The sequence below is a fragment of the Marmota flaviventris genome, chromosome 11 (genome assembly GCF_047511675.1).
Source record: "Marmota flaviventris isolate mMarFla1 chromosome 11, mMarFla1.hap1, whole genome shotgun sequence".
Taxonomy (NCBI): Eukaryota; Metazoa; Chordata; class Mammalia; order Rodentia; family Sciuridae; genus Marmota; species Marmota flaviventris.
This window is the reverse complement of record NC_092508.1, coordinates 93,772,400-93,796,971: the sequence shown is the minus strand read 5'-3', so window position 1 is coordinate 93,796,971 and position 24,572 is coordinate 93,772,400. Positions and strand designations below refer to the sequence as shown.

At 41.7% G+C, this 24,572-nt stretch overlaps 1 pseudogene; it reads left to right on the top strand.

The window, feature by feature from the left end:
- Positions 1-11,121: 11,121 nt before the first annotated feature.
- Positions 11,122-14,130, top strand: LOC114093899 (ras GTPase-activating protein-binding protein 1 pseudogene; annotated as a pseudogene).
- Positions 14,131-24,572: the final 10,442 nt, after the last annotated feature.

The window sequence follows — 24,572 nt, the reverse complement described above, 5'->3', positions numbered from 1 at the left end:
ATATTGCCCCAGCTCCTGGCCTCAAGCAATCCTCCTGCCTCAGCCTCCTAAGAAGCTGAAGCTACAGGTATGAGCCTCTGAACCAGGCTTCACCGCCTCTTTACTCCTATGGTTTCTTTGGGGGTTGGGGGGTGGTGACGACAAGTAATGACCTCTCAGATGCTCTCAACTAAGAGGCCAAATCCCCTGTAGGAAGCTCAAACCCAGAAGAGCAGGGCAGATGCAGGGACCGTCACGCTTCTGTTCAAATGCTCGCCCAGGATGTAGCACATGGTAGCTGTGACATGGAGTCATTTGCCATCTGGCTGACTTGAGTTTAGATCATGCCTGGAGGTGGGAGTGAATCTAGCCGACCACCCAACATCTGCCTGTGGTGGGCGCTTCAGGTTCTTCATGAAAACTTGGTCTTGTAAAGAAAGCTAGAGAAGAGAAGAGATTTAATAAAGGGATGGTTTAAAATGAAAACGGTTTTTCCAATCTTTGGTTGGTTAGCAACAGTTACATACAGTAAATATCCCTAGTACTTAGTGGCAGAACTTTATGAATGACTTTAGGTATATATTTACAAAATCATTAAAGATCACATATAGCTTCAAGTTTTATAAGGAAATTATTGGTTTTAGGAAGAAATCTAGTTTTTTGTTTTTTAAACACACACACACACACAGGACTGAACCTAGGGCTTTGTGCACGCTAGGCAAACACTCTGCCACTGAGCTACACATCCCCATTCCTTTCTATTTCATTTTGAGAGAGTCTTGCCTCTTACATTGCCTTAAACTTCCAATCCTCCTGCCTTATTCTCCCAAGAAGCTGGAACTGTAGGTATGAACAACCAGGCCTGGCTTAGTTGGTCACTTTTGATGGTGTGGAATGAAGACCCACTAGCTTGGTGAGGGTTCATGGGGAGCATTGAGGGCCATGAAAGAAAACTGTTACGGAGCCTGACCTCAAGACGTGTAGAGGCTGGAGGTGATTTGGGACTTGATCAGCTCAAGGGAACCCAAGCTCCAGGAATCCACGGGTCTCACCCAGCATATGAATGCTAATGTGGCTTGGCTCTAGGCTCCTAGGTTCTGTGCCAGTAGGCTTCCTCTGCTTGCTCTTGGTTTATGCCTCTGCACCTGCGCTGTGCTCAGGGCCCACGTGGCCGCTCCTCCCGCCTCCCAGATCACCACCTCCCAATACCAGCCTCTGCCGTTTGTCCAGCCCTGTTGGTCATGAGTGGTGGGCTGCTGGCGGCCAACGCGTTCACTTTCTCAGGTCACCCCACCAACTGTGGCTGGGAAATAGTCATGGATGTGACACGTTCCTGAGCAGGAAGGAATCCTTTAGAAGGTGAGGCAGCCATCTGCATGTGGTGTCCATGACTTGAGTCATTCCTGAAGATTTAGCTTTTTATTTGGAAGTTATTTCAGATTTAGAGTGAAGGAATTACAAGAAGTTCTGAAAAGTTCTGTCCATTCCTTTCCCAGATTCAACCATTATTGATATTTGGTTTTCTAGGCCTACATTTTTAATAAATCTACATCAAATAAAAACTGAATGACTCTACTTTTGCTTCCTCCCTTTTGTTTTGACAAGGAAGGGGAAGCTATATTGGGCCAATTCTCAGGAAAAAAAATTTTTGTCAAAATGATCATAGAACTGATTTAGGAAATTTATTTTCAAATTTGAACTGACATGGTAGAGACCTACTATTACTTCATTGTCTCAATGTTTGTCATGCAAAGTTTTGCAGTAAAAAAATGGCCTCCTAGATATCAAATAAAATAAAATAAAACAAAACCCATTGTAACTAAAATAGTGTGTAAAATATTTAAAAGCTTTATAAATGTATACTGCAGGGGCTGGGGTTGTGGCTCAGCAGTAGAGTGCTCGCCTAGCATGTGTGAGGCCCTAGGTTCGATCCTCAGCACCACATAAAAATAAAATACAGGTATTGTGTCCAACTACAACTAAATAAAAAAATTTTAAAAATATATACATGGCATATACTTTAATTAAAAATAATTTGTAACAGCAAAACAAGTAAATTTGGCACAAGATATGCAAGAGTCTTTAAAGGAAAAAAAATCACAAAACTATTGAAAATTAAGACAAACTGAAATATGTGCCAATTTACTATTGTCCTTACATAGTCGCGGGATCATGAGAATGCCCATTCTCCCCACAACAATCTGCATAATCCAAACAAATCCAAAGGCTGTGATATGTTAGTTTTTCATGGGACTAGAGTAGTTGAATCTGAAATGTGTATGGAGAAGTGAAAGTTCATGAACAGTCAAGCTCTTCCTAAAGAGGAGTAAGGCAGAGGTGCTACTCTGTAAGCTATTAAGGCAGCTCAATGCTATGCTAATTGGTAGAATGTTCTATTAGATCACTTTAAGTAGAACCAAACTCATACCAGTAAGAAAAGTTTTGATAGAGACAGCAAGTAGAATATTCAATAGTGCTTGATAAGAGTTTATCCTTGTATCATAAGATGGAAAATAAGTGAAATTGGATCTTGATATCACTCCTACTCAAAAACCAATTTCTTAAAAGGCAAGTACGTTAACATTTAGAATACTGTGTGGGAAAGTCACTTTAAAATTTCAGAGTGGGAAAGTCTTAAATAAGACACAAAGCATGAATCATAAAGGAAATGCTGATAAGCCTGGTTGCGTCAGTGTTGAGGACTTCTGTTCACAAGCATCCTACAGAATGAAAAAAAAAAAAAAAAAAAAACAAGCTGCAGACCGGAAAGCACATGCCCAGCCAACACAGATCAGTGCTCAGAACAGATTTTAAAAAGATTCCTCCTTCGACTCAGTAAGACTAGACACCTAATAGCAAAAGGGCCGTGAATAGGTCTATCACAGAAGAGGATATCAAAATGAACACTTAGATGTTCAACCTCATTCATAATTTGATAAATGCAAATCAAAGTCACAGCAAGATACCGTTTCACACATACAAGGTGGGTGCCAATGTTAAACAATATCCGGGTATTAGCAAGGATTTCAAGCAAAAGGAACACTTCACTGCTGGCAGGAGTATAAATTGGTACAACTTTGGAAAATAATTGTGCATTACCTGATAAGAGTTTGAACAAGCACATACACTACATCCCAGTAAATGTTCCCAGTGTGTGCTTAGGTAGTGGCATTCAAAGGGCAGTCCCTAGACCAGCAGCATTCGTTACTTGGATACTTGTTAGAAACAAATTCTCCAGCCATCCAGACCCACTGAGCCACTGAGCCAGAATCTGGGGCAGGGTCCAACAATCTGTTCAGCAAGCCCTCCAGGTGGTGCACATTCAAGTTTGAGAACCACTGCCTCAGAGAAGCATTCATACCTGTGGCCCCGGGAGACACAAACATCCCTGATCACACAACACTGTACAAAACCCCACAGACTGGAAACCTTGATGCCATTCAACAGTAGAAGAGATCATTTGGCAAATCCAGGGCACAATGAAAATAGGTGAAACAAAAATGAGCGGAAGAACTTGTCATAGGGACGCATATGCCGTGTCAGTTCATTCACCTCACTGGGGACAGGCCACTCTCAACAATAGATTGTTTAGAGAGATTAAAAGTGAAAATGCCTTCAACCAATTAGGTTATTTGAGCAAAACAAAACCAAATAGCGAATCTGGCAACTTCCAGAACCAGAACAGATTCTGGAAATCCCAACACGATGAGAAAGAATTAATAGAAGACAGGTGAGAGAATGATGTCACCGGCTACAGCCTAGTCACCCAGGCTGTCCACTGGTGACAGCTTAACTAGCTGCAGGGCCTTCTGCAACCAAGCAAAGTTCAGTAACTGAGACTAAACTCTACACTGGTTTGGTGTGTTGGGCCCAGTGTAGGTAGGTACCTGGTCCAAATCCATGGCCTTCTAAAAATACTATCTAACAATCCCCATCCCACCCCCTTCAGTCATGTTCTCATCTAGTGGGAGTTTGACCAAAAACCCAGGGCATCAGCACCATGCATTATCCACTGGTTACTGTGTCCTCATGACTCATTTGAGTTCTTGTCATTCTAGCTGAAGAGATACCACTTAGCATTTAGCAGATGTCTGTGCCCTGGCTTTGAAGCCTCAGAGAATACAGCACACTTGGAAGATTGCTGTTAGGACTACTACCAAGGGTCTGGAGCATGTGCCTTAGCCAGGGTCCCCATGCACCAAGCCAACCAAAACCCAGTTGTCATAAAATGAGCCAGATGAGGAGTCCATCTGCTTTAACTAAATAACCAGTTTTTAAAACCAACTCTCCATAGTACTTAATGTATTTACCCATGTGTAACAAAAATTATTGGCAACTGTACAGAGCCCTTCCTATTTAGCAAGTAAGTAATCTAGCATCCTATAACTGGGTTAAACTAAAGCATGCGGTGAGAATGTGTCTTGTTGAGAGAGTCTAGTCCTGTCAAGGAAAAAAAATAAAAAAACAGGTCTACAAGTCTCATTATGAGAAGCTTAATTTCAATGTCTGAGGAAAGCTGTCCACATCTTAAGATATTGTCTGCTTCTGAGGAAGTTTTTCCTGGGTGAACTTTACCTTAAATTCTCCAACAGGTGTACAGTTCTAGGAATCCAGAGAAGTTCCTTTATATTCTAAGATACTGACCCAACGTTCAAGATCACAAAGCTTCTGCAGTGTGAATAGGGAGAACTTGTTCCAGTCCCTGCCAATAGGGTAGAAGAGCCCATTCTGAGTACTGTCCATTAAACAGGCCACCATGGGCACTCTGATTTGAGTCAAGCTTAAGGAATCTGATTGGCACATCTCCCCTATTTTAGCCTTGGCTAACCCAGCACAAAACTCTGAGAATGCATTTTCCTGGTATTCAATCAATTCCTGTTCTGCCTGATGTTGGATTAGCAGTCTTATGAACAATCAATCTCTCCTTTAGAGTTCTAAGAATTCTTACCTACTCCAATGATATGATCTCCAAGTTATTAAAAAAAAAAAAAAAAAAAAAACCTCATACTTGTCAGAGTCCTTCCCATTAACCATCTCCAAGATGATAAAAAAATCTCTTGGACTGTAGCTCACTCCAAGTGCTTTTAGAAAAGAAGCTAAACTGACAAATCTTCCTTTTCTTCATAAGGAACTATTTCTAATTACTATATAATTATTTTAATTATTAGTAACCTTATTTTCTAGGAAAAAACAGTTCAAAATTGCTTGCTTTCTGACAGGACATTGTAGACAAACATCTTATAACCTTTAGAAACATGTTTCCCCTTACAACAACTCCTTCATTTTTAGCAGAACCTGATACAACTAGCTTTCATACTGCACAAGCACAGACTTCTCTACTTGCAGAATTTATTCATTATTGAACATCAAACGGAGACCAGCACTATGTTTGGTACTAAATAAACAGTAACAAAAAAATGTCTGTCATGAGTTCAAGCCAACCATCCATCTGTGTGGAGATGGGACCCAGTGTGTGGGTGAGCCTCTTGGTAGTACTCAGAGTTAATTCCTTTACTTTCTTATATTGTTGCTAATTGTCTGTTTGTCCTATGACACTCCATGAGGGAGGGAACCACATCTGATCGTCATATCAGATCGTCATATCCTGGCTCTTTTAGAACATTCTATACAAAGATGGCCAAATATCTGCTAAGTGCTCGGCACTATCATCAGCTTCAGTCAACCTTGTGTCATTACTCAAGGTTTTGTAACTAGTCAGGATACATTCCATATTTTCCTAAATAAAAATAATGGATAGTTTTCTTCAGAAGTTTCTAGATTTCAGTAATTTCCTGATTACCCCAATTGACAAAGGTAATCAGGAAATCTACTATTAGTCAGAATCACGTGGATTCTACAAGTTTTAGTATTTTAATTCTCTTAAAAATGATTCAGATGTTTTATAAATATCTACCACTTAATTCAACATAACTTTAAAACCTCAAGTTACTGAAAAAGATGTCTGATCTACAAATATCCATCATTTACATTCACCTGACTTACTTGTTCTTAATTGTATTCTAATTACACATTTTAAAAGTTAACCACAGGGCTGGGGGTGTAGCTGAGGGGTAGAAGACACGCTCAGCACAAGCAAGGCCCTGGGTTTGATTATCAACACATGTGCGCATACACGCACACTAAAGGACAAAGGGAAATATCACTTCAAAATATATTGGGTTAGTGTATGATTACTTGAGATTAAAGGCGCTTGAAAAAACACCAAAATACAAGGCTTCGAGTTCCCCTCCATTCTCTTGCAGAGGGTCTCAGGTACTGTCAATCCTCTGAAGATAAACTCCTCTCACAGAGATGGAGAGTCCACCACCAGATGGATCTTGTTACAAACCATCTGTTTTTCCTTAGGGCCTGTTTATCTTTCTCAAAAACCATTTGCTCTGAGAATATTTTCTTTACCATTGACCATTTACTCATTTCAAGAAAGGGGTTTGAGTCAAAAGTCCGTGCCTTTTCTTGACCTGCCTAATTGTTACTCTAAATGAGATTTCAGGCCTGAACACCATTACCTGCCCAGACAAGAAAAGCCCAGGTAGGAAGCCTGGCCGGGACAGAAGGGTCAAAGGAGCGTCCCCTCGCACACCTGAGCCCCCGCCTCTTCACTCTCCTCCAGGTGCAGAGGGAGATGACCTTACAAAGGGAGACTTTCTCCACAGGTAAAGTTTACTTCACTAAAGACACATCTCACAATAACTAAAATGGGCAGCTCCCAGCCCAGCCAATATTACCCAACTTAACTAGTTCAGGGTAGGGCTGCCAACGACAGGGCACTCGAAGCACTTCCAATGCCAGACAAAGATGCCTCTCCTTATCATTCCAAGCTTAAGATCTGAACAGTAGAACCAGAGGAATGAGAAGTTGTGCTTCATTTGTGCACAGTATGTCAAGGGGCATTCTATTGTCCTGTATACACAATTAGAACAAATTTTAAAATAAAAAAAAAATAAAAATATTTTAATTAAATTTTAATAAAAGATCTTAACCAGGGCATAAAGGTGGTTAAAGAAGCAAACCCAATGGCCTAAGAGCTCACCTTCTAATAGTGATTCCTCCCCCATAACGCTGCCCATTTTGGCTTCTAAAAGCCTGTGTGATCATTTGAAAATGCATCCCAGCTGTGCCCCATGCACACACCTGTAATCGGAGCTACTTGGAAGGCTGGGGAAGGAGGATGGCAAATTCAGGACTAGCCTGAGCAATGTAGTGAGACTAGGGGTATAGTTTAGTGGTAGAACCCCCCTGGATTTCACCAGTACCACAAGAAAAAAAAATGCATCCCATTGTTTCTGTGAATAGCATAAAACTTGTAGGCTCAAGTGAACCTCTTGCCTCAGCCTCTCCAGTACCTGGGACTATAGGCAGAAGCCATTATGCCCAGCTTCTGTAGAATTTTTGGTCCTTCCTTTTCTAATGTACTCTTAAAAAAAAAAAATGCACTCATTGTGGCCACTGTAATTCCAAAATATTTCTAGATAGCATGCCCAAGACCCTGAGTTTGATCCCCAGCACTAAGAAAAAGAAAAAAAGAAAATGCTCCAAATTATTTCTGGTAAGGTTTACCCATTTTTCTAAAATAGCACAGCTTCTGGCAAAATTTTTTTTTTCCTGGGGATTGAACCCAGGGGTGCTTAATCACAGTCACATTCCAGTTCTTTTTATGTTTTTATTTCGAGACAGGGCCTTGCTAAATTGCTAAGGCTGGCTTTGAAATTGTGATCTTCCTGCCTCCGACTCCAGAGCTACTGGGATTACAGGCGTGTGCCATTGTGCCTAGCTCTGGGAATTCTTATGCATGTAACTGGGCAGAGTTTCAAATGGAAGCATTCGCAGGCCTGAACGAGTGCAGTTCCTGACTCTGCAACCATCATGAACCCTCAAAAGGTCACATGCCCTCTCCTCCACAAACCAATCCTTGGTGCTACCCAAGGATAGGCACTCTCACACCATAAGCTAACCCTGGGTGGAGCTCCAGAATTCGGAGTTCTAAACTCCCTGGATCCAGAAGAGCCACGACTCCTGTTTTTAGCAAACTTTCCTTCCTACTGAGCCCAGTCAGACACACAAAGCCTCTTCATAAGAGCCAGCAATGTTCCTAATGAACACAGTTCCTTTGCTATCTGACACAGACACCTGAGACTTCCCTACAGGACCCAGCCCTGTCTCTGTCACAAATTTCCAACCCCGTCTGGACCAAGAAGTTTGCTCAAACAAATCCAGACAGCTCAGAAAATGAATCCAGGAGAAAACTTACCCACCAATCCCAGATTCAGCAAGAAGACAGTGCTCTAGGCCCAGAGGGATTGACTCCTGGTTCCTTGGTGCTACTGGGAGTCACTGCCACTCTGCTTTGGATCCTGCTGATTACATACCTGTTGAGGGACGATTCCTTAAACCAATTACATTTACAATTTATCCAAGCAAAACAAAAAATGACCCACGAACCAAACCACTCCCTGAGCAGTCCTGAGAACTCCAACCCACACGGTGATCAGATAGCATTTATAGAGAAAGAGAGGAGAGACTTTGATAACAACTTAATTGGCTGCAGGCTTGTCAATCAACCAGCAACATGGTTATGGCTTAACTAGTCAGTGCTTTACAACTTAATGAGTTAATTAGCTACAGAACCTTCTACAACCAACTAAAATGCAGTTACTATGATTAAACTATATTGGTTTTGTCTGTTGTGCCTAGTACAGGTGCTCAGTCCAAGTTCATGGCCTTCTACAAAACATAATTTATAGGAATATGTACAAATGCAGTACTGCTCTGTGGAGAAGCAAGGGGAAATTTTGCATATAATTCAGGAGAATGGCTGTGTTCATGCAGAAGGAAAGAAGATGTAATTAGAATCCAGAGGACTTAAAGATAGGGGGTATTCTATTTTTTAAAACTAGGTAGTAGATATATTTCTGTTGATTTTGATTTTTTTTTTTAAGTACATTTTCACACAACTGAGCCCAGCAGAAGTTTCTATCCTGGCTGAGGTAGGACGGCATCATCGAGTCATGGCCTTAACTGCAGCAAAGCTGTTCAGCAGGTCCAGCCCAGCCGAGGGCTCTGGCCATGAGGTCCAACTGAGAAATGGATTGGGACAATTCTGGATCTTATGACAGACTGGGGAAAGCAGAGGCCTACCTTCTGCCTCTCACCCCGAGAGACCACTGTCTACCATTTTGCCACTTGCCCTCCCTCTGCCCTCCCTGTTTCCTCTTCTCCCACCCAGGATAAGAGCTTCCACCAGGCGTTGATGGAGCCTAAAGTTATTGGAACTCCTATCACAGTGCAATGCATTATCGTGAAGTCTTACTGCATATGTCTTATATACACATACACATATGTATCCCAACAAAGAAAGGATGTTTATTATTGTGAACAGTAGTTTTTAAAGACTTAGTTCATTAACATGAGGCATTTAGGAAAGTCATCTCTCTATATATGTTAAAAAAAAAAAAAAAACTTTAAACATTTCCCTAAAATGATGAGAGAAGATGAACAGGTCATTCAGTCATAGGACAGAGGAGATTTAGCCTCTCGGCAATCAGACCCACTTAAAGGAACATCTCCCAGAAGCAAAAGGTAATACCACACCCCCTCATTGTGAACGTGGGGTTTCTCTCAGGAGTTGATTTGAAATAGATCATCCAGCATGGAGAAAACCTGCTTTCTGAAACCACGTACTGGTTCAGTTTGGATCTTCCACACATCACGGCTTCAGGCAGAGAAGGAACACTGCCTGAATCTGTGTTTCCAGCCCCATGCACTGAAACTGAGAGCACCTGAGGGTGCTTCCCCAGAGCCAATGGATCAGGTGGTATTTCCCAAAAGTTACAAAGACTTTCATACTAAAACAAATATGGATATAACCAGGAGCAGTATGCAAAGTCTGAGCTGTTGAATACTTTTTAAGAAAGGGTGGCCTTGATGAACCCCCTTTGGGATAGTCCTGCAGACATTCTGGGGGTAAACTGCCTTTATATTTCTCTGCCATGAGAGGTGCTGAACTTGGGTAGAAAATTTTGCAAAACACTTCCACTGCCCCCTGGCTACAAGGCGTTATAGACCGATGGACTGCAAGTGAAAGTGACAAAGTGGTCAAAGGCCGTTGTTTCCCTCCATGACAGACCTGGAGGAACACATTCCTTCCATGTGATATAAGTAGTAGATGGAGAAGGGTTTTCCATGAATGAGAAATAAACTTATATTTTAAGGTGTGGAGAACTGGCATTTCCCCAATGTGGCAGCTAGTCCTGAGTATCCTAATGATATTAATAATGGAAGAACAGGGCCATGCTCACCTGATGTTTTATAATGACCGTTCAGGTGGCTGTGTGGAAGGCAGGTTAGACGAAGGCAAGGCGGATTTGTGGCCCCTGAGAGCACATTACCTGGGGCTGCTACTGTTCCTGAGAGTCACTGGTAGATAAGTGCTGGGGGAAAACTCTGGCATTCATAGCTTGTTTATCATTTGGCTGTTGAATTGCTTGTGCCTAGGTTACAACTGCACAGAGCAGGTAAGAGGGTTTCAAGGTTTCTGGAGCTGAGGAAGGTTTGCTCTGCTTTGGAGCTGTGTCTCTCCCTCAGGTACAACATTCAAGGGAGGTATTTATGCAAGGATTGGGGCGGACCACCCTGAGAAGTGGTTAAGATCCAAACTTAACCAGTACGTGGTTTCAGAAAGCAGGTTTTCTCCATGCTTGATGATCTATTTCAAATCAACTCCTGAGAGAAACCCCAAGTTCCCAGCAAAAGACCTTTCTTAGCAGACCTTTCTTTTCAATGTCAGGAGGTTGGTCAGAGACCCTGCCATCTGGGCTGTTGGCAGATCTCTGTGTCTGTGACACGAGCCAGGCCTGGTGGCTGGGCAGCAGGTTTCTCAGGGCAATGCCACGCAGGCATTATTTCACAGAAGGCTCACATTTGACAGAATAGAATAGTAAGTTAGGTCCATGAACACAGATCTGAGTTCGGGGTCAGGATGAGAAGCCGGGGACCCAGAGGGTCAAAGGGACTGAATGCTGCCACCCAGGGTCCTTACAGCCCTCAGAACATGGTCATGAAATCGATACTTGTGCCAATTTATTTATTATGATAAATGAATCAATTGGCACAGGTGTCGATTTCATGATCATGGAGTTGTTTCCAAGCCCAGCTACTTCAGAGACTAAGGCATGAAGATGCCAAGTTCAGGGCCGCATGGGCATAACAGTAAGACCCTATCTAAAAATAAATCTGTAATCCCAGAGACTCAGGAGACTGAGGTAGGAAGATCACAAGTTCGAAGCCAGCCACAGCAACATAGCAAGGCCCTAAGCAACCTAGTGAGATTCTGATTCAAAATTAAAAAATGAGAAGGGCTGGAGATGTTGCTCAGTGGTCAAGCACCCCTGAGTTCAATCCCCAGAACCCAAAACAATAAGTAAGTCCTTTTTACTTATTATTTTTATTTATTTATTTTGGGTTCTGGGGCTTGATCCCAGGGGTAATTTACTTTCTACTTCTTTGATTAAACTTGCTCATCTTCCTTTACCCACCTCCAAATATGGGCATTTCTTAATGGTGAACATTCCCTGTTCTCTCTCTCTCTTTTTAATTGTAGTAAAACATACCTTAACAAAACCTGCCATCTTAACCCCTCTTTTGCATACTGTTCAGTAAGTACTTTCATGTTGCTGTGCCATTTTCAGAACACTTTTCCTCATGCAAAACTGAAATTCTGTACCCATTACCTATCTCTCTACTTCCCCCTGCCCACTTGGCAACCACCCTTCCATTTTCTGTCCCCACAAATTTGACTACTGTATGGACCTCACATAAGTGGACTCATACAGTATCTCTCTGTGACTGGCTCATTTTACTCAACATAATGTGATTGTTAATTCTATGTCCATGTGCCTGGGTCACAGATATTTGGCCAACCATTATTCCAGATGTTTCTGTGAAGGTGTTTTTTTATGAGATTAACTGAGAATCCTGGCTAATACATATAAGGTACTCATCCTCAAGGTTCATTCACATTGTAGCATGTGTCAGTCCTTCCTTTTTAAGACTAAATAAATCTTCAATCTTCAATTGTATGTATATGCTTCATTTTGTTTATCCTTTCAGCCATTGATGGATATCTTCTTCTTCTTTTTTTTTTTTTTTTTTTTTTTGTTCCTAGAGATTGAACCCAGTGGTGCTCTGCCACTGAGCCACATCCCCAGTCCTTTTTGTTTTTCATTTTGAGTCACAGTCTAAAATAGGGGCTGGCTCAAGTCTGCTGCAAAACTCAGCAGCTGAACAGGTCACAGAGCAGTTGAGGTACCCTGTGTTCCTTGATCAAGACAAAGTGGGAGAAACCAGAGACCCTAAACCATTAACTGATAGAGTGTACAGGATTTGCCCCAAAGTTTCAGAATTATTTTATTTTAATATTTTTAGTTGTAGATGGACATAATACCTTTATTTTACTTCTTTCATGCAGTGCTCAGGATTGAACCCAGTGCCTCACATGTGCTAGGCAAGTGCTCTATCACTGAGCTACAACCCCAGCCCCTCAGAATGATTTTAAAAAATATATTAGAATGCGCAGACACACTTGCATAGGGGATTTCTGCCACCTTCTGTGCTGTGGGGCAAAGCTTGTTCCTCTTCTGCTCAGCTGCACAAGTTGAATTGACCAAAGCAATGGTTATAGGAAGCAGAGTCCCTTGTTGGTCAGATGGGAATCTGTGAGAAAGTATTACACATGGCTGAATCCAGGCCCTAGACATGCTACATAGGTTTTATGGAAAGAACTCTTCCCATGTCCATGGGGGATTGGATTCAAATGGAAAGCCAGAAGATGCAGTCTCTGGACAGAAAGAAAGTCACAGGAAAGTGAAGACACAAAACTCTACCAAGGCCACACCAAAATTTGCCATGTTGATACCCATGCTACTCTAAATGATCGTGTGGTGGTCCAGGTGATGGGGAGGCTATCAAACAACCAGGAGGCTTTGTGGAGATTCATGCAGACGTTTGTCCTTGCTCCTAAGTGCTCTGTTGCAAATAAATTCTGGGCTCATAATACCTTAGACACCACCATGAGTTCCTTGGTGGTATTGTCACCAAGACTCAGGAGGAATCAAGGAGAAGTAAAGGAACCTGCAGAAAGGCAGCAGACACCTGAGGTGGTATCTGATGGTTCTGGAACGTTCTACCATCAGACTGTCAGCAATGACTTGGAAGAACATTTAGAGAAGACTGTTTCTGAACCAGAGAGTCATCCTGAACCTGAACCAGAGTAATATCTGAAATCTGAAATCCAAGAGGAAAAGTCAGACGGTATTAGAAGAAGCCGCTCCTGAGGATCTCAGAGGAGTCCTTCTCCAGGACCTACAGACCAACTCAGACAGTACAGGAAGACTTGAGGACATGTTCTTGGTCATCTGTGACCAGTAAGAACCTTCTTCCAAATGGATCTATTCCTGTTCCTGGGATACCACCTTCTGTTGTTAAAGGACCAGCTTCACAGCCCATCCAGAGCCTGAGCCTGAACCTCAGATTCTACCACAGAGGCCTCAGAGAGGTCAAAGAGGATAAGAACAATGAATAGATGTTCCTCCTCAGAGGGAACCCAAACCAATCTGTGAGGCTGGCGAGCAAGGTGATATTGAGCACCGAAGAACTACGAGACACCCTGACGGTCACCATCTCTTCAAATGGCAACCTGCCTCATGAGGTGAACAAATCAGAACGTAAGGATTTCTTTCTAAATTATGGGAATGTCATGGAGCTACACATAAATTGTGGTGGAAAATTACCCAATTTTGGTTTTCTTGTGTTTGATGATCCTGAGCTTGTTCAGAGGTCCTTAGTGACAGGCCCACCACGTTCCGAGGTGAAGTCCTGCTGAATGTGGAAAAGAAGACTCGAGCTGCCAGGGAAGGGGACTGTCGAGATAATCTCCTGCAAGGTCCTGGAGGCCCTGGAGGTGGGCGGGGTGGTGGAATGAGAAGCCCTGCCCATGGAGACTTGATGAAGAAACCAGGATTTGGAGAGGGAAGGGGTTTGCTCCAAGGCAGTGAATTAATCTTCACTGATCTTCATAAAATCCCTGCCTTCTGCAGAATGGTAAATTTCTCAACCAGTCTTGTTATCTCGGAGTAAGATGACCCTAGTCTTATAAACTGCTTATGTTTGTACAATTTTACTTCTTTTTGTGTTAATGGTGTGTGCTCCCTCCCTTCTCCTTTCCTCTCCTGGCCTTCTAGTCCTTCACTTCCAGTTTTGTGCTATTTTAGGAGTAACAAATTTTTAAAGAAGAAAAAAAATGAACTGTGTGTTTTTTTTTTTAAACAGCCATTTCCCCAAAGGAATATGTCTTGCTTATTACTGACGTTTGGTATGTTTCGTTCATTGGAATATTTCTTAAGTATTTTCTAAGTGTTTCAAAGCCTGTGAGAAATACAGTATTTGATAAACATTTTGGAGGCAGAAAAAAAATCCAACTTGTTTATTCTTTGAGTGTTATGACAACCTTCTGATGTGGAAAAATTGCCATTTAGAAAATTGGACATTTGATTCTCCTTGATGTGGTTAAAAACTGAATAAAAGGTGTCAATAGAAAATAAAATACATTAGAATGGACTGAAGTTATCTCAACAATAATGTCACTTAGTGGCAATCGAGTGACAGGGGGCTGGGTTATTGGCATTCCACTGTACATGCCCACAGCTGTCCTTTTTATGCTCCAACCTGTAATCTGAACATGCCTGTGGAATGGCGTCAGGCATGGGAATTTCATCCAGCATGTGTGAAGTTACAAAAAAGATACCCCCCCCCCCATGTTCCATGCTGTTCTGTCACCCTGTTCCTTCATTCTGTTGGGGGAACCTTTCTTGAACATTTAAGGACATGCTTCTAGAGCTGCCCGGATCACTCAGGCTTACTCCAATCTCTGAGAACTATGATGGAAGCCAGCTTGTTTTAGAATGAGAGTATACATTTTATTGACAGATGCTGATATCCAACATTCCTCTAGGGAGATAAAGGACAAGAAGCATAATGTGTCTTCCAAGACCAAAACTGGCTCCGTAAAGTTAATCCAAAGTACCCATCCTGCTGTAGGAAAGGTGGGAGGGACCCCTTTAGAGAAACGCTCAGAACTGCTGGACAAACATCTGGAAATAGCTTTGGTTTCATCTTTAAATATTCCCAGGGACTCCTAAGGCTGTATTTTAGACAGACTCAACTTCTCTAGTTGGACTTTTAGATTTGGTGTTTGTGTCTCCTCTGACCTTTTGTATAAGTTGGAGATTATAATCAGTGTTTCCCACACATTCATTGTGCCATCTGCATAAGAAACTTGGAAAACCTTGGAACCAAGTCCAGATTTTTCTTTTTATGATTGTCACCATTATTGCCTTGCTGTTTGACAGTCTTAAAAATGCATTTCTTCCTCTCTGGGCTGTGATGCCAGAAGCTTTGAGGAGGTTGCTGCTCAGCCTGGAAGTACAGAAAAACCAGGGCTTCACACCTTCATCCGATTTTTCCAGTGTTATGTCTTCAGATCTATCAGTCTACAGTATTTAGACTTGGGGTGTGGGGGAGCTGGGCTTAAGCTGTAACAGAAAAGATGGCAAAAATTTCTTTTTTTTTAATATTTATTTTTTTAGGTGTGGATGGACACAACACAATGCCTTTGTTTTTATGTGGTGCTGTGGATCGAACCCGGGTCCCGCCCGTGCTAGGTGAGCGCTCTACCGCTGAGCCATAATCCCAGACCCCCCAAATTTCTTGATCATAAGAAGTTCTGGGCACTAGATATGGATGTAAGCATAACTAGGACCACGTCCTTGGGAACAGTGTCCAGCTGCCTAGGTGACATGGACAGTCATTGTAAATAGTCATAGTAAAGAGCAAATCACTGAAAATTCATTTCCAAGCTGGAGGCTTGGTGCAATAAGAAAGGCAAGGAGAAACTGAGGGATAGAGGATTTCAATCCTGAATATACTTTCCTGAGACTACTGACGGGTTGGGAAAAGGAGGTTACTACACAGTGGAGACCTCATTTGAAAAAAACCAAAAAGGAGCACCAGTTGTGTGACCTGTTGGGGTCAGAACTGCAGCCAGGGTTAGAGCCAAAGGCGACAGATACTGCTTTTTAGTTATTAGAGTCCTTGACATAGCACGGCTGCTCTCTGAGAGCAAACCATAAAAGAAACAAGAACTTGGCCATCCCTGGTTGTCTGCCAGGCGTTTCTTCTGAGCTATTATATCCTAAAAGAGCACATCCAAAATGTCATTTCCCAGCAGGCCCCGGGGCGCTCTAGCCCCATTCAAACTAGAAAGCCAACACCCTGGGGATCAGTACTCGAAACACTTAGAACAGCAAGGACAGCAAGCCTGTGACATCCACATCAGGATACTCAAAATAGACACACACATTCTTAAATACAAAAGGATTTAGAAGCATTACTCATAAATGCAAACATTCTTTTAATTTTGTCTCTGAATCAAAGGAAGGAATCTGCGACATGGAACATAGTAAAGAGCAAATCACTAAAAATTCATTTCCATTTGGTACTAGAATGGCTGGAACGGTTCCACCAACTGTCCCAAACACCCCAATGCCCACTCCTACCTCTTATGGGGCAAAGAACTGTACTCTGTTGAGCTCCCACATTCAGAGTAAAATCTGAAATCTTTACCATGGCTGGAAGACCCAGCATGATTCTGGCCCCACTGCTGTTCTCTACTCCTTGTGTCACTACATACCAAGGGTTCAAGTCAAAGGGGACAGATGCCATGGGAACAAACTATCAAATTGCAACAAAACAAGGAAACACTAGTAATGATATCTCCAATGCACTGAGAGAAAGCCATTGTGGGTGCAGAACTGTGTCACCAGTAAAGCTATCTTTCAAGAATAGCAATCAATACTTGAAAACAAACAAAGCACAATACTTAACAATACTTAAGCACAAACAAAGCACACTATCTGTGGCGCACACCTGTAATCACAGCAACTGCTGAGGCAAGAGGATCCCAAGTTCAAGGCCAGCCTCAGCAATTTAGTGAGACCGTGTCTAAATATATATATATATATATTTTTGTACTGGAAAAAAAAAGAAATTTTTGCCATCTTTTCTGTTGCAGCTTAAGCCCAGCTCCCCCACACCCCAAGTCTAAATACTGTAGACTGATAGATCTGAAGACCTAACACTGGAAAAATCGGATGAAGGTGTGAAGCCCTGGTTTTTCTGTACTTCCAGGCTGAGCAGCAACCTCTCTCTCTCTCTCTCTCTCTCTCTCTCTCTCTCTATATATATATATATATATATATATATATATATATATATATATATATATTAAAACCCAGAGTGGATAGGATTTTAAACTATCCTGTACCAGCTGCACGTCATCCTCAGGTATGTGATTCATGTTTATGTTCTTAGTTGTTAATCCTAAAAATCAGACAGTTTAAAATCCTTCCAGAATTCTTGAGCCTTGGGGCCATCCCTTTTCCCAGGCTCAGTAGTGAACAAGAACATTTGTAAGGCAAAGTTAGCAAGGAATATATCTAAGAGATGCCTTGCAACCTAGATGTCAGTGTCTTAATGAAAGAACAACCCTCAGAGTGTCTGTGACCCAAAAAACATTGTCAGCAGGTGACAAGCCAAGCATGAACCCAGTGTATTAAACTTCATGGGGTTCCCATACCAAAAGAAAGATGGACAAGGGAAACATGACAATTAAGTTTGCAAAAATGAAATATTCATTCCCAATCAACATAGAAAAAAATTTAACCAGGCTGGTGATTTTAAAAATATTATTAATCAAAATTATAAGAGAGAATTTTTCACATATCAAATTGGTAATGATTTTTAAAATGTTACCCAAGGTTGGCAAATGTGGAATTTTCCAGTAAATGAATGACTGGAGATTTTCATGCTAAGTGTAATAAACCAGTCCCCGGGCTGGGGATGTGGCTCAAGCGGTAGCGCGCTCGCCTGGCATACGTGCGGCCCGGGTTCGATCCTCAGCACCACATACAAACAAAGATGTTGTGTCCACCGAAAACTAGAAAATAAATATTAAAAAATTAAAAAAAAAAAAATAAACCAGTCCCCAAAGTCAAAGGTTGGATGTTTTCTCTGATATGCAGAAGCTAATCCAAAATGGGTGTGGAGAGAGACTGAAAGGAAAAAAAAAAGAGAGGAAATTTTATCAAAATAAGATCCTCAGAGTGGAGGAAGGGGATTGGGGGTGAGGGTGAAATAGGAAAAGGGAAGAACAGTGGAATGAATCTGACCAAACTTTCATATGTACATACATGAGTATGCACAGTGAATCCCAATATCAAGCATATCCACAAAACACTAATTAAAAAAAAAACTATAAATAAATTGCAGAAAGAATAGTAGAGTCAAGGATCGGGAATGGGGGAGAGAATGGGGGTAAGTGCTGGAATTGAATTAGAGCAAATTGTATTCCATGCTTTTGTGGTTACGTCATAATATATCCTAATGTTATATGTATAACTAAAAAGAATCAATAAAAATGACAGAGCCACAATATTGAAAAGTACGGAGTGATTAAAATAAATTATTTTGCCGGGTATGGTGGCACATGCCTGTAATCCTAGCAGCTCAAGAGGTGAGGCAGGAAGAGCACAAGTTCAAAGCCAGCCTCAGCAACTGAGTGAGGTCCTAAGCAACTTAGTGAGATCCAATTTGCTGAGACCCTGTCTCAAAATAAAAAAGGGGCTGAGGAGGTGGCTCAGTGGTTAAGTGTCCCTGGGTTCAATCCCTGGTATGAATCAATGAATACATGAATAAATAATAAATGATCTCACAAATCCATCTATACAATGGAATTAATATTACACAGTCAATAAAAATAATATTGAGCTGGGTGTACTGGCACATGTCTGTAATCCAACAGTCCGGGAAGCTGAGGCAGGAGGATCGAAAGTTCAAATCCAGCCTCAGCAACTTAGAGAGGCCCTAAGCAACTTAGCAAGACCCTGTATCAAAACAAAAAATAAAAAGAGCTGGGGATGTAGCTTGGTGGGAAAGCACCCTGGGTTGAATCCCCAGTACCAAAATAAAAATAATAATAATGAAGAATATATAATCATATGTATTTATACCACAACAAGGGAAAAACTATACAAAACTACAATTTTAGAAAGTGCTTATGTAATCGTGTGTGTGTGTGCACGCGTGTGTAAATGCATACATGCCTGTTTGGGTATGTAGTATATTCTTAAGACAAAAACTCCAAATTGATGCCTGTATTTTAAAGCATGAACCTGTAATCCAAGCTGTTTGGGAGACTGAGGTGGGATCACAAATTTGAGGCCAACCAGAGCAATTTAGCAAGACTAAAATTTAAAAGGCTCAGTGGTATAGGGCCCTTGGATTCAATTCCCAGTCCCACAAAAGGGGAGAAAAACAACTCTAGAATCTTAGTAGTAGTTAAATCCAAATGGTGGAATTTGTTTTCCACTATAATGGCATTATTTGTTTTCTTCTTTGTGCTGATCTGAATAGTTTAGGTTTTCTAATATTAACGAATACCACTATTGTGGTCTGAAACAAAAGTAATTTGGAAAATCCATAGTTAGGTTCTAGCAGCAATGATGTTTTCTTCTCCCTTCAAATGTCTATAGTTCTTCTCCCCAGAAAGCAGAGCTCAGACAGCCAGGGGGACCCACTAGAGCTGGGGTACAGGAACAGAGCCTCCTCTGCCTCCTCTGAGCCTTGCTCAAGCAACCAACTTCTTTAATCAGATGAAGGCCAGGAAAGGAGTCACACCTTGGCTGTGGCTTTGCCCTTGAGCAGGTCAAGAGGGCTCCGCTGCTGAAGAGGGGAGAGGGGAATCTGCAGGGCAACTACTTTACTTATGAAATTGACTGACTGCTCTGAGGCAGGGCTGGGGCATCTTGGGAAGCCAAAGCTCTGGAACAGTAACTTTCCCACCAGCAGATGTCTGCCTATGCATACCTGCAGAGCCAAAGATGGGCGATGCTGACCATGAGAGGGTGGCCCTGGGACTCCTCTAGAGACCTCACAGCCATGCCTGCTCACACCGTCCACAGCAGAAGCAGCTTCAAGGGCTTGAACATGCAGAGTCAGATGCCCCTACACTTCCCATCCCAGCAACATCACAGAGTCAATGGAGACCTCATGTACAACAACAAGATAAGGGAGACCCAGGTTGGGACGTTGGCCGTAACACTTGCTGGCTTCATTGTTTTTATCTGTAGGGCTGAAATACAAACCACAATCTGGGGGTGAAGCTCAGTGGTAAGCCCGTGATTAGCACAAGCAAAGCCCTGGGCTCCATTCCCAGCATCCAGAAACAAAACAGAAAGAAAATAAATGAAACCTCCCCACTCTCCCTCACAAAATTGAAGGCTTCAATGGCATAATGGATGTCAGAGTGCTTTGTAAAGTGCTGTTTGTAGATAAGGGAGTATCAATTTTAGGATTACTTGTGGTAGCTCCTAACCAATTTGTGAAGCCCTCAATCGCTTACTTTTCAACAGGGATTCCTGATCTCTGGCCTGTGTTTGATTTTACAAGAGCCACAAGCCCTTAACATCATGACAACTGACCTAAAGTTCTGATACCTCCTGCCCACATCTCTTCCTCCCACTCTAACCTGAAGACCTCAGTCCTATGACCATCTAGTAACCTGGCAGGAGCTCCCAGCCTTTGAGGCAAAGACTGCAAAGTTGGGAGAATCAACGGTGGAGAACCAGAAACTGGCATTCCAGCCATGGCTTTTCAGAATATGCTAATGATTAACAATGAGAACCAAGGGACTGAAGGAAGCTGTCTTCTGCCAGTCCTCTCTTCTTTGCCCACCGAGCCTGTTGTTGAGTCCCTGATGTGAATGTCGTGACCAAGCTTCCTCAGGGACTCATTCACCAGGAAGTCTCTTCTACTTCCTGGATGTGATCACTGAGTGTGGTATGTGGGAACACCGTGTGACTGATGACCAGCCAATCATGACAGTCAGGGCCCCTCCATCGGCCTATGGAATGGAGAGAAGGGAATCCCAACCTCCAATCCTGTGACTCTCCAGGTTGGAAAACCATGAAGAGGGCTCCAAGTGCCTGGGCCAGCCCAGAGGGTAATGCCAAAGCGGTGGCTGCAGAATGGACAGACAAGGGTGGACTCATGAAGAGGGAGCCAAAGGGAAGGGGGCTGTGCTCTGGCAGAAAAGGGATAAATTAGGCCTGGAGGTGGCAGGACAGAGATGACCAGGACCTTCACCACCCTGATATTATCCTGAAAGCTAAGCAGCAGTGGGACTAGAAAAGTGGAAATCTCTTTTCAGATGGAGGCTCTAGCCTTGAATTTGAAAACTCAACATAGCATGTGGCCCAGGGCAGGGGTGGCTGAGATCCTCACCTGCTTACTCTCCTGCTGTGAGGCACAAAATGGAGATGAGATGGCAGTGGTTTCCTGGCCCTGCCTGGCCTACTTCCTCCCACACCTCGTTCTTTATGTCCAAAGCAAGCTGATTGCATTGTGTTTATATCCTGTAAAGACAAGATGAGCTGTGTGTCGGAATAATTCTCTTTAGACTCCCAGAGCTAGGAGGCCAGTTGATAAGACACAGTGCTAGGGTGACCAAAGTCATCCTTTCAGTTCTACTGTTGTGGTGTGAACTGATAAATAAAATCAAGAATGTAAGTTATAGGTTATAGATTAGTAAAAAATATAGATTATAGATATAAGATTTTGATAAGTGAGATAAGACAATTATAAAGCAAGAACTGTCATAGACAGGCCTAAGACTCCATTTTGCTGCCTTCTATTAAAAAAAAAAAAAACCTGTTACATGAGCTGTTTTCTTATAATATATTGTTTTCTGTACTTTGTGCCCCGCAAAATGTACTCAACCAGGATATGGTGGTCTTGGTGACCCAAGACTTTGAAGTAGATTCTTGCCCCCACTAACCACCTGTTCAAACTCAAGATACAGTTTTCTAACACCTGCTCAAATCCAAGATGCAACTGTGAGTTGCTGTGCAATTGCTGCCTTAGCTTCTATGATTGGCTTGCTTGCATGACACTAAGGAAAGCCCCTGAGTTGTGTTTTTCGACTTTAGGTCCCCAGGATACAGGTCAGGAAATTTCTGTTCTCCAACAGAGCTTCAGTCTCTGTGGGTGGGTGACAGTCCCTGGCCAGGTAAATAAAGCTCTCATTGATTTGAATTCGGACTTAGAGTGTTTTCTGAAGTGGCTCCCCATAACACTACTATGTAAGATCAACAGCTTCTAACTTTTTCTCCTTCTAAAGGTATAGCTGAAGAAGTCCACATTTTTCAAAATACAGTTTTCCTACTTATCCTGGGAATAAAATTGTTTAGACGTCCATTAGTTTGTATTAATTAACAATGATCACAAACAGCTAACCTTTGTGTGCTTTTTGGAGGATATTGCATATTAGCTGAACAAATATTTTTTGAACATCCACTAAGTGTTGACCACAGAGCTAAGTAATAATGATGTGGTAGAACTGAACACAAGAGCAGACAGTTCAAAAAGTTGAATGTAGACATTATAGCTTAATAACTAAACAGAAAGATGATTCCATGTTAGTACTTTAACTTAAAAAACAGAAAAAAAATTATACGCAGAGGAACTCAAGATGGATGATTCAGCATTACTTCAGTTATCTTTTCTTGCCTGAAACAATTAGAAGAAATAGTAGAGATCTACTTCTAAATTCATAATGGATTTGAAATATTAGATGGGGCTGCCCCTGAGGACTAGCATATCTTTGAAAGACAAATAGCCAGTAGAATGGGAATCAAAGTAGAAACCACAGCCCACAGTATGGGGCAGAAAGGACTACTCCAAGAGATGGCAATGGATCTGGGAACGCTCTGAGCTTGGGGCTGTGAATATAGGGAGCAGAGGGAACCCTCAGCAGCCAACAGGATGTTTTTTTTTTTAAACTCACAGGATTGAGCTTCTCCTTCCACCATGCTTTCCTAATAGTCCCCTTTACCAAGTAGTACATGTCACCTCAACAGAACAGGAAGTTTATAGACCAGACACCTTGGTGTCTGATCATATCCAGGAAGAGTAGAGGGCCCCCTGTTCAAAAGATAGAATATTGACACATTGGACTGTTCACATATTACTGTATGTTCTCCCGCAATTACTGAAGTCCGGTTGCAGTAATAGATATCATTTTCAGAGAAATCTCTAGTATAAAAAATGCCAGAAAGCATCACCAAGAATCAACACATATCTAGGAAAGCTACCGCTAAAAATAAAGGAGCCACATTCCAGAAACAAAAAAAAAACCAACTTAGCATTCATGGACACAGTTAATAATACAACCTGAACAAAACTTTAGAGAGAGTATAATTGAATCTCCAGAAAAGTTTATTAAAAAAGATATTGAGTTCATTTTTAAAGTGCTCAGAAATTCAAACTTTGATATAAAAGTAAATATAGACAAAGAAAAGGCAGGATCCCCATAAGATAAAGAAATAGCTATTGGGATCATACCATCAACCAGAAGAGGAAAATAGAGAGCACCTGTTTCATAACAAAAATAAATGAATAAGTAAAAATTCATTTGATGGATTGAATAGTAGAATAACCACAGCCAAAAAGGTACATTTGTAAGAGGAGAGTCAGCCCAGGAATTCTCCCAAAGTGGACAAAGAGATGGGAAATATAAAAGTTAAGAAACATGGAGAATAAGTTCAAAAACATTGCACGTACTGTAACAGAGAAAAGAGGACATACAAATTTAAAAATAGAAGAAAATTTTATGGATGATAAAATTAGAGAGCTTTGCTTCAGTGAGTGGCCTCAGTTCAAATGACTTGGCAAATGGTCAAGCAATGCTGGGTGCCCAGATTTCAGAAGCTCTGCACTGTACTCTTCACATCACCAGGCTGCCACTGTGCAGATCATGACCCTTTCATATTTTTTAAAAACTTTTATTTTACTTATTTATTTTTATGTGGTGCAGAGGATTGAACCCAGGGCCTTGCACGTGCTAGGCGAGTGCTCTACCGCTGAGCCACAACCCCAGCGCCTCATATTTCTTAATAAGTCTTAGAATCCTGACTTCCAAGTCTAGCAATATAGAAAATAACAACCTTCCTACTATAGACGTCTTTATTTTATTTTATTTTTAAGGAACAAAGTTTTTTAATTAAATGCAGATTTTAGAAATACATTCATTATGTATTTCTACCATAATAAAAATGGATTTTCCCAGAATCACTTAAGTATCCAGTGAAATTAAGAGGTGAACTTTAATTTTTTCAATCATATTCAGAAAATCTAATGTGTTTACTTGCTTGTTGAGTCTTTGCCAGTCTGATCTTTTCAGCTTTGGTGATTAACTTCTCAGTGCCTCTTTTCTTTTCCCGAGGCTGGTTAAGTTTGGCCTGTCTATCTACCAAAATCTTCTGCCAATACCTCTATTCGTGATCACCAGAAAGGACCTCGAGTTTCCAGCAGTGCTTTTTTTAAAATTTCAGTATATGCATTCAATACTGCTTGAGCATCCTCAGGAGTTTTAAATCTGACATGGCATTCTGTATCTCCTTCTAACA